We start from the raw sequence: 9,404 nt of genomic DNA, 5'->3' as shown, positions 1-9,404 counted from the left end.
GCTAATGTGACTTAAAAGTTCAAGCAAAGGGTTTGGAATTAGGTTTTGCAATCTAGGATGCTGTGGGACAATGGCTTTACCCTGTAAAGATTTGTTTCTTGTACTTGTTTAATGAAATGCTTATTGGCCAGTAGTCAGGCAGTAATTAAAGGCAGGGTGACCAGACAGAAAGTAGAGGTGGGGCAATGAAAACAAGAGAATTATGGGGGGAGGGAAGATGCAGTCTGTGGTCATGACCCAGACACAGAAAAACAAGGTGAGAATACCTTGCTAAAAAAGGTACCAAGTCACGTGGCTAACATGGAAAATAATTATGGGCTAATTTAATATATAAGAAAGAATTAATTAATAAGAAGCTTGAGTTACTAGGTCAACCATTTTATCACTAATGGACACCTCTGTGTGTTTCATTGGGACTAATGGCTGAGGGATCAGGCAGGACAGAAACCCGATTAACAGGATGAAACCAATGTGGACAGCTAAATCCACTTAAAACCTGAGAGAGCTTGGGAAGTAATTGTAGAAACAAAAAGAACATAGTTATACATGGTTTCTTGGTAGCATTTTCTCATGTGGGCTCTGTTTCCTAGAGTCAGGTGTACCTCATTTAAGAGAGGCTTCCTGACTCAGTTTTAGAAGCAAAACCTTGTAGCTATTTTAATGGGCCCTACCACCAAACACTTAAATGGTGTTAATGAGTAGCAAATAGCATGCAACTTGGTGGCAGGGACCTTGAAACTCCATAGATTGTATTAAGAAACATGTCTCCAGCCAAGGCTTTAATCTAAGCCATATTTCTTAGCAAAATAAAGACTCATGTGGTTAACAAAAGAGAGATATACAGTAAAGATATATTCAGATGAAGAAAACCTGTAAATAGTTTACAGTGTGATAAAAAATACATTTAGGCTTGGGAGAAAAAAGGAAAAGGATAAAGTCCTTAAAATAAAAATAGAGAAAGAGAGTAGTTGGGAATGGTGTTGCACACTCTAGTCCCAACAATAGAGAGGCAGAGGCAGGGGATATCTGTGAATTCAAGGTTTGTAACACACACCTTTAATCCCAGCACCTGGGAGGCAGAGACAGGCATAACTCTGTGAGTTCAAGGTTTGGTGGCTCAAACTAATCCCAACAGCTGAGAGGCAGATGAGGGGGATATCTCTGCGATCAAGGTCAGGTGGCACATACTTTTAATCCCAACACTTGGGGGGCAGAGGCAAGCAGATCTCCTATAGTTTAAGGTTGATGGCACACACCTTTAATCCCAACACTAGAGAAGAGGTGAAAGGAAGACCTAATAAACTAAAAACAATAAAAATGAAAGAAACTAAAAGAAACCATGGGATTATGTAGGCCAATGGTCTTTACCTTCTCAATTATATTTTAATAAAATGCTGGTTGGCCAGTAGCCAGGAAGGAGGAATAGCTAGGGCAACCAGAACAGGAGAATTCTGGGAGGAGGAAAAGGTCAATCAAGAGTTACCATTCAGACACAGTGCAAACAAGATGTGACTGCCTTGCCGAAAAAGCTACCCAGTCATGTGTCTAACACAGACAAGAATGATGGGCTAATATAAGGTATAAGAGTTAATAAGAAGCCTATGCTACCAGGCCAACCAGTTTAAGATTAATGTAGACCTCTGTGTATGTGTATTTCTTTGGGACTTAAGGACTGTGGGAATGGGCAGGGCAGAATCCCCAGTCAACAATGGGAGGAAGTGGGCGTGGTCTCTAGAGACTATATAAGGACACTCCTGGGCCCAGCTAGGCCCATTTTTCACCAGAGCAGGCAGAGTGTGTTTCTACACATTCTGGCTCCGGAGACTGCTAGATTTATCACCTCCGAACATTGAGGTTTGGACCCCAGATCAGAGCTAATACTGTCGTGTCTCCAGTAAACACTGCTGAGGCCAGAGACAATTCCTTGGAGAAATGGAGTCAGGCCTCTCACAAGCCTTCCAGGAAGAGTTCATCTGCATTATCTGCAGGAGTTACTTTACAGACCCAGTCACCATAAGCTGTGGCCACAGCTTCTGTCGAGCCTGCCTCCACCTTTCCTGGGAAGACAGCCTGCTCCCTGTCCAATGCCCTACGTGTAGGGAACCATGCCAACAGAAGGACTTCAGAACCAGCATTGTTCTGAAGAATCTGGTGTCCATCGCCAGACAAGCCAGCCTCATGAAGTACCTGAGCTCTGAGGAGAATAAGTGTGTGATCCACAAAGAGATCAAGGGGATCTTCTGTATGGAGAACAGGATCTACCTCTGTCAGCTCTGCTCTGACTCCCATGAGCACAGAGGCCACAGACACTGTCCCATAGAAGCAGCTGCTGAGGATCAAATGGAGAGACTTCTGAAGCAAATGGAATCAATATGGAATAAGATCCATCAAAATGAAGAGAATCTAGAGGCAGAGAAAAGAATGATAAGTCTGTGGAAGAACTGCTTGATTCTAAGAGAACAAAAGATAAGGGCAGAGTACAGCACATATTATCCAGACCTCTCTGAGCAGGAAGAAGAGGATATTGAGTGTATAAAAGAAGAAGGCAATTATTATTTAGAGAAACTCATGGAAAGTGAAGCCATGATAGTTCAAAAGGGCAAAGAACTAACAGATATGTATCAGGAGCTGATGGCAATGTCCCAGGAGCCATATGTGGTACTGCTCCAGGATTTTGATGACGTATTCAGAAGGAGCGAGTCAATTCAATTGATCAAGCCCATGGCCATGAAACCAGAACTCTATGTCCGAGCCCTCAGTGGACTGGATTAAAGCTTCGACTAGTTTGAAGGAGAGTGTCCTCATTGATTAAATGACCACAGTGCATATTTTCTTCATGAGAAGCGTCAGGTTTAGACCTCGGTAACAGGATACACCTGTGAATCCTGCTGGAATATATCTGGCCTCCTGGGGATGCCAGAACTTCATCTCAGGGAAATATTACCGGGAACTGGATTTGGAGGACTCTTGGAACTGAACTGTAGGGTCTGGATATTATCTGGGTTATGGAATACAATGCAAGCATTTGAAACTGAGGGTGCATTCCTTCTTTCCTGTGTGAACGAGGGTAATCAAAAAATCATCTGGTCAATTGTGAATATTTGAAATGTTCCTAAGAATGTCCATATATTCATAAATTTGCCTAAATAAATGAGTGTGTGTGTGTGTGTGTGTGTTTATACATGCGAAAGAATGGTAGAATAGGAGAGCAAAGGAAGGACACACACAGAGTAAGGGAGGGAGGGAGGGGAAAGGACCAGAAGAGGGGAGGGAAGTAGAGAGAGTAGAGGACATAGGAGAACAGGAGAGAGGTTAGATCATCTTAAGAAAGTGGGTAGCACAGATGATGAATACCTCACCTGGAAGAACATACCTACTAAAAAGTGCTCACTCTGCTTGGTGTCCAGTCATCACCAAAGAGAAAAACAACAGCAAGAACTAAAAGCACAGCAGAGCAGAGTTGTCAATAATCCATGGCTTTAAAATGATAATTATTCATTCCCCAGCTGAGATTTCTTAGATGTGCATATCAATGCCAAACCTGCAAATTTAATTTTTTAAAATAAGGACCAATTATTTTTATGTGATGATAAATATAGTTGCTAAAAAGCATTATATGTTATTGATTTCTTAGACTTGCTCAACTGGCATTTTTCTTCAGGGAAAACCTATTTTAATTTTGTCTCTTTTTTAAATAGAAAATTTTACACATTTATTTAAAATAGAACAACAAACGACTTTAAAATAGCAATATGATGGAGGAAGGTCATTGATTAAGTAATAAAAAAACTGCTTGGCCTCATAGGTTAAAACATAGGTGGGAGGAGTAAACAGAACAGAATGCTGGGAGGAAGAGGAAGTGAGCTCAGACTCGACAGCTCTGCTCTCTGGAGCAGAGAGGCCATGCTCCGCTCTCCCAGCCAGACACACACGATGAAGCAAGCCGCCAGGTCAGACATGATGAATCTTTCCTGGTAAGACCGGAGCTACGCAGTTTATTAGAGATGGGTTGATCAGGATATCAGAATTAGCCAGTAAGGGCTAAAGCTAATGGGCCAAGCAGTGTTTAAAAGAATACAGTGTCCGTGTAATTATTTCGGGGTATAAGCTAGCCAGGCGGCTGGGGTGCTGGGGATGCAGCCCCACAGCTCTAATTACTACAAAATGGCGCCCGACGTGATAGCAGCAATTTCTCGGGTCTGCTCTGCTTGCTAGAGGTAAGCAAGCACTCTCATCTAAGAGAGGCTTCCTGACTCAGCTTTAGCTGCAAATCCCTGCAGCTCATTAAGAGGTCCTGCCACGAAACACTTAAATGGTATTGACGAAAAGCTGAATGCATGCTTTTCGGTTTTCAGCCGTAGCAGGAAAAAAGCTGTGGTGTTTAAAAATACTGGCTTTCTGGGCTGTCCTGCCAGGGCAAACTCTGACTCTTTTATGCAGGCGGTTTGTGCGGTTTGCAAGCACAGGGTGCTGAAGCTCACTTGCTGGCAGGGACATTGAAACACTGTAGACTTGTGGCACTAAACGTGGCTCTGGCTGGTATCTCAGCCACAAGGTTGGAATGGCAGAAAGCTAAGGAATGGGCTACATCTAGCCGGCAAAGCCACGGCTTTAGTCCTACTGAGATTTCTTGGTACATTAAATACTCATGTGGTCAGAAAAAGAGAGATATACAGTAAAGAGAGATTCAAAGACAAAGAAAATTTCTAAATGGTTTAGAGTGTGTTGAAAATATATGCAGACTAAAAGTTAAAGTTCTTAAAGTAAAAAAGAAAAATAAGGAATAAAGAGAGTAGTTGGGTGTGGTAGTACACACCTTTAATCCCAACACTTGGGAGGCAGAGGGAGATTGACCTCTGTTACTTCAAGGTGTGGTAGCACACGCCTTTAATCCCAGTGCCTAGAAGGCAGAGACAAACAGATCTCTGTGAGTTCAAGGTGTGGTAGCGTACACCTTTAATCCCAATGCCTGGGAGGCAGAGACAGGCAGATCTCTGAGAGCTCAAGGACAGCCTGGTCTACAGAGTTATTCCATGTCAAAGATGTACAGAGAACCTGTCTTAAAAAGCAAAAAGTTAAAAGTAAAAATAAAAAAATAGAGGTTAAAACAAAGCTGTACAAAGATGGAAAATAAACAGAGAATTTTGATACTGTATGCTATTATGCTCTCTTTGAATTGTTTGAATGCTGAGGAAAGAGCAACAGCTGCTAAAAGATATTTGTTTATAAATGCTGCCGAACTAATCCAACATAGATATTTTGAAAATACCTTGACTTTGAAATTTGGATCTAAGGACATGATGCTTTGGAAAGGAGTTTCTTCTTTTGTTTTCACAGAGGATGTGACCCTGTTCATTTCTTCTATTCCGATATGGTATGATGGACCACGCCCTCCTGAATGGTTGCTGTGAACATCTTCAGAAAGTTGCTTCGTTCAACTGAGATGACCCTGGCACACAGGTTACCCCATGAAAGATATGATTAACAGCACCCCCATTCAGCAGGAAGCAGTTTGGAGAGAAAAAACTGCACCCATGTTCCCAAATATGGTTTATAAATGTTCTTTTACATTTAAAGAGGGATATGATATAGGTATGAGTAATTTGCATTGACATGGATTTTGCTTTAGTGATATAAATTTAAGGTCAATATTGTTATATGTATATGTGTTTCTGATCTTGATTAAGGTATTGTGATTGTGTAGTTCACTTAAAATGTAATATATATAGCTTGTTAATAGATAATCATAGCAGTCAAGCTTGTAGTCATGTTAGTTAAGATTTTCTAGATGTACATAGATATATTTTAGTTAGGCATTCTTCATATTTTTCAAAGATTATAGAATATGGCATTTTAAATATTTTAATAACTTAGGGTTTTTCATGACAATGAGACACTCTGCTCCTGGCAGCACTAATCTACTTCAAGAAGAAGATGGGCATCGAAGAGGATCCTTATGGAGTTTGATAGCCATTTCGGCAAGAAACTGTTCTTGCCTGGACTATTGCATAAACTGGACACAGAGAACCTGCAGAGAGAGGACTGCTAAACTTGCCTAAAGGTGAGATGATCTTTCAGGGTTCCTGATTCATGAAAGAGTCTGCAAGACATTCTTTAGGACATGCAGATAATGACTGCCTTTGAAATTTCCTGCTTTGTGGAAATGTCTGCTGGAAACTATGGACCTGTAGGCTGAAGATGGATGCCCCAATGGTACAGAGGAACTTTGGATGACTGTACAGGCAGCGAGATGTCTCTGTCAGTTCTAGAGTTTTGTTTGCTTAGGTAATATTGTATTCTTCTGGAGTCTTTGATGGAGTTGCAGAATGGATAATAGTTATAGTTTTCCATTGTTATGATAAAAGATAAGGTAGATATAAATATTGTAACTGTAATTCTTGCTTAATAACTGTTTTGTTATATGTAATTTTGCTATGTTAAAGTTAAAGCCTTTCCTTTTTGTTTAAACAGGAAAAGGAGAAATGATGGAGGAAGGTCATTGGTTAAGTAATAAAGAAACTGCTTGGCTCTCATAGGTTAAAACAAGGCGGGAGGAGTAAACTGAACAGAATGCTGAGAGGAAGAGGAAGTGAGCTCAGACTCGACAACTCTGCTCTCTAGAGCAGAGAGGCCATGCTCCGCTCTCCCGGCCAGACACACACGATGAAGCAAGCCACCAGGTCAGACATGCTGAATCTTTCCTGGTAAGACTGGAACTACACAGTTTATTAGAGATGGGTTGATCGGGATATCAGAATTAGCCAGTAAGGGCTAAAGCTAATGGGCCAAGCAGTGTTTAAAAGAATACAGTGTCTGTGTAATTATTTCAGGGTATAAGCTAGCCGGGCGGCCGGGGTGCTGGGGACACAGCCCCACCACTCTAATTACTACAGCAATATAAACTGTGATATTTCAATTGGGGTTCAGTTTAAAAAGTAAAACATTCCAATTTCTTAACCAGAAATACTTATTCTCTTCAATGCATGTGCATACAGATTTTCAGTTGGTTGAATATCTTATCGATTAATAAAAAAAAACAATATATATTAATGGAATGTTAATGTTCAGTTGGTTTAGTATCCCATCTCTTTTATTTAAAAATAAACTAACAGAAATCTTTAATAAAATAAGTACTGTCAAAAGCAATTAAAGAATCCTCTTAAATATTTTTTTTATTTTTTTTATTGAGAAAAGGAAAAAAAAAGTTTCATCCTCCTCCCAGCCTCCCATTTCCCTCCCCCTCCTCCCACCCTTCTTCTCCTCCCCGTACTCCTTTGTCCCTCCCTATTGAGTCCAAAGAGCAGTCAGGGTTTCCTGCCCTGTGGAAAGTCCAAGGTCCTCCCCACTCCGTCCATGTCTAGGAAGGTGAGCATCCAAACTGGTTAGGCTCCCACAAAGCCAGAACATGAAGTAGGATCAAAACCCAGTGCCATTGTCCTTGGCTTCTCATAAGCCCTCATTGCTCGCCATGTTCAGAGAGTCCGGTTTTATCCCATCCTTTTTCAGTCATAGTCCAGCTGCCTTGGTGAGCTCCCAATAGATCAGCCCCACTGTCTCAGTGGGTGGGTGCACCCCTCATGGTCCCGACTTCCTTGCTCATCTTCTCCCTCCTTCCGTTCCTCATTGGGACCTTGGGAGCTCAGTCCAGTGCTCCAGTGTGGGTCTCTGTCTCTATCTCCATCCATCACCAGATGAAGTTTCTATGGTGATATGCAAGATATTCGTCAGTATTACTATAGGATAGGGTCATTTTAAGGGAGTCACCTTAGGGTTGGCAAGAGACTTGCACCTAGAGTGGCTCCCAGGAGCCCGAGGCGATGTCCCCAGTTAGTTCCTTGGGCAGCTGAGGATAGTATCCCATCTCTTAATAAATGGCAAGACATGTTAATGAGAGCAGTTTCAACTAGGTACTTTCATGTTTTGTTCTCATACAAAAAACAAGTTGTATGGATAATGGTCAGGAAGAATCTAAACAAGGGAGATTTGCTTCAGAGGGCAGGGAGTATTGTGGAAAAATGGTTTTACCCTGTAAAGATTTGTTTCTTGTACTTGTTTAATGAAATGCTTATTGGCCAGTTGTCAGGCAGTAATTAAAGGCAGGGCGACCAGACGGAATGTAGAGGTGGGGCAATGAAAACAAGAGAATTCTGGGATGAGGAAAGATGTAGTCTGTGGTCATGACCCAGATACAGATGAATCAAGATGAGAATGCCTCACTAAAAAAGGTACCAAGTCACGTGGCTACCATACACAAGAATTATGGGCTAATTTAATATGTAAGAAAGAATTACTTAATAAGAAGCCTGAGTTACTAGGTCAACCATTTTATCACTAATGGACACCTCTGTGTGTTTCCTTGGGACTAAAGGCTGAGGGATCAGGCTGGACAGAAACCTCTGTCAACAGAGTGACTTCAATGTGGACAGCCAAATCCACTTAATACCTGAGAGAGCTTGGGAAGTAATTGTAGAAACAAAAAGAACAGAGTTAAGCATGGTTTCTTGGTAGCATGTTCTCAGGTGGGTTCTGTTTCCTAGAGTCAGGTGTACCTCATTTAAGATAGGCTTCCTGACTCAGCTTTAGAAGCAAAAATCTTGTAGCTCTTTTAAGAGGTCCTACCACTGTGCTGGAAAGATGGCTCAGAGGTTAAGAGCACTTCCTGCTCTTCCAGAAGCCCTGTGTTCAATTCCTAGCAACCACATGATGGCTTATAACCATCTGTTATGAGATCCTGTCCTCTTCTTTGTCCTGAAGGCATACATGCAGGAAGAACCCTGTGTATATAATTAATAAAGAAGTTTTTTTTTTAATGGTGCTTCTTGTTGGTAGTAGAGACCTTGAAACTCCATAGTGTTGCCACAATAAATATTGCTCCAGACACAACATTAATCTAAGCCGTATTGCTTAGCAAAATAAAGACTCAAGTGGTTAGCAAAAGAGAAATATACGGTAAAGATAAATTCAGATGAAGAAAACCTCTAAATGGTTTACAGTGTGTTTAAAATATATAAAGGCTTGGGAGAGAAGAGGAAAAGGATAAAGTCCTTAAAATAAAAAGAAAGAAAGAGAGTAGGTGGATATGGAGGCACATAACTAGTCCCAACACTAGGGAGGAAGAGGTAGGCAGATCTCTGTGAGTTCAAGGTTTGGTGTCACACATCTTTAATCCCAGCACTAGTGATCAGAGGCAGGTGGATATTTTTTAGTTCGAGGTGTGGTGGCACATACCTTTAATCCCAAGAGCTGAGAGGGAGAGGCAGGCAGATCTAATAAGCTAATAAATAAATAAAATGAAAGAAAATATAAAAAATATAATAAAGATTATGCCGGGCGGTGGTGGCGCACTCCTTTAATCCCAGCACTCGGGAGGCAGAGGCAGGTGGATCTCTGTGAGTTCGAGATCA

The 9,404-nt window shown here is 41.4% G+C and overlaps 1 pseudogene; it reads left to right on the top strand.

The window, feature by feature from the left end:
- The first annotated feature begins 1,932 nt into the window (after positions 1-1,932).
- LOC102000685 lies at positions 1,933-2,772 on the top strand (annotated as a pseudogene).
- Positions 2,773-9,404: the final 6,632 nt, after the last annotated feature.

This window comes from Microtus ochrogaster, chromosome 5 (assembly GCF_000317375.1).
Source record: "Microtus ochrogaster isolate Prairie Vole_2 chromosome 5, MicOch1.0, whole genome shotgun sequence".
Taxonomy (NCBI): domain Eukaryota; kingdom Metazoa; phylum Chordata; class Mammalia; order Rodentia; family Cricetidae; genus Microtus; species Microtus ochrogaster.
Note: the sequence above shows the minus strand (reverse complement) of the source record. Positions and strands in the feature narration are given on the sequence as shown.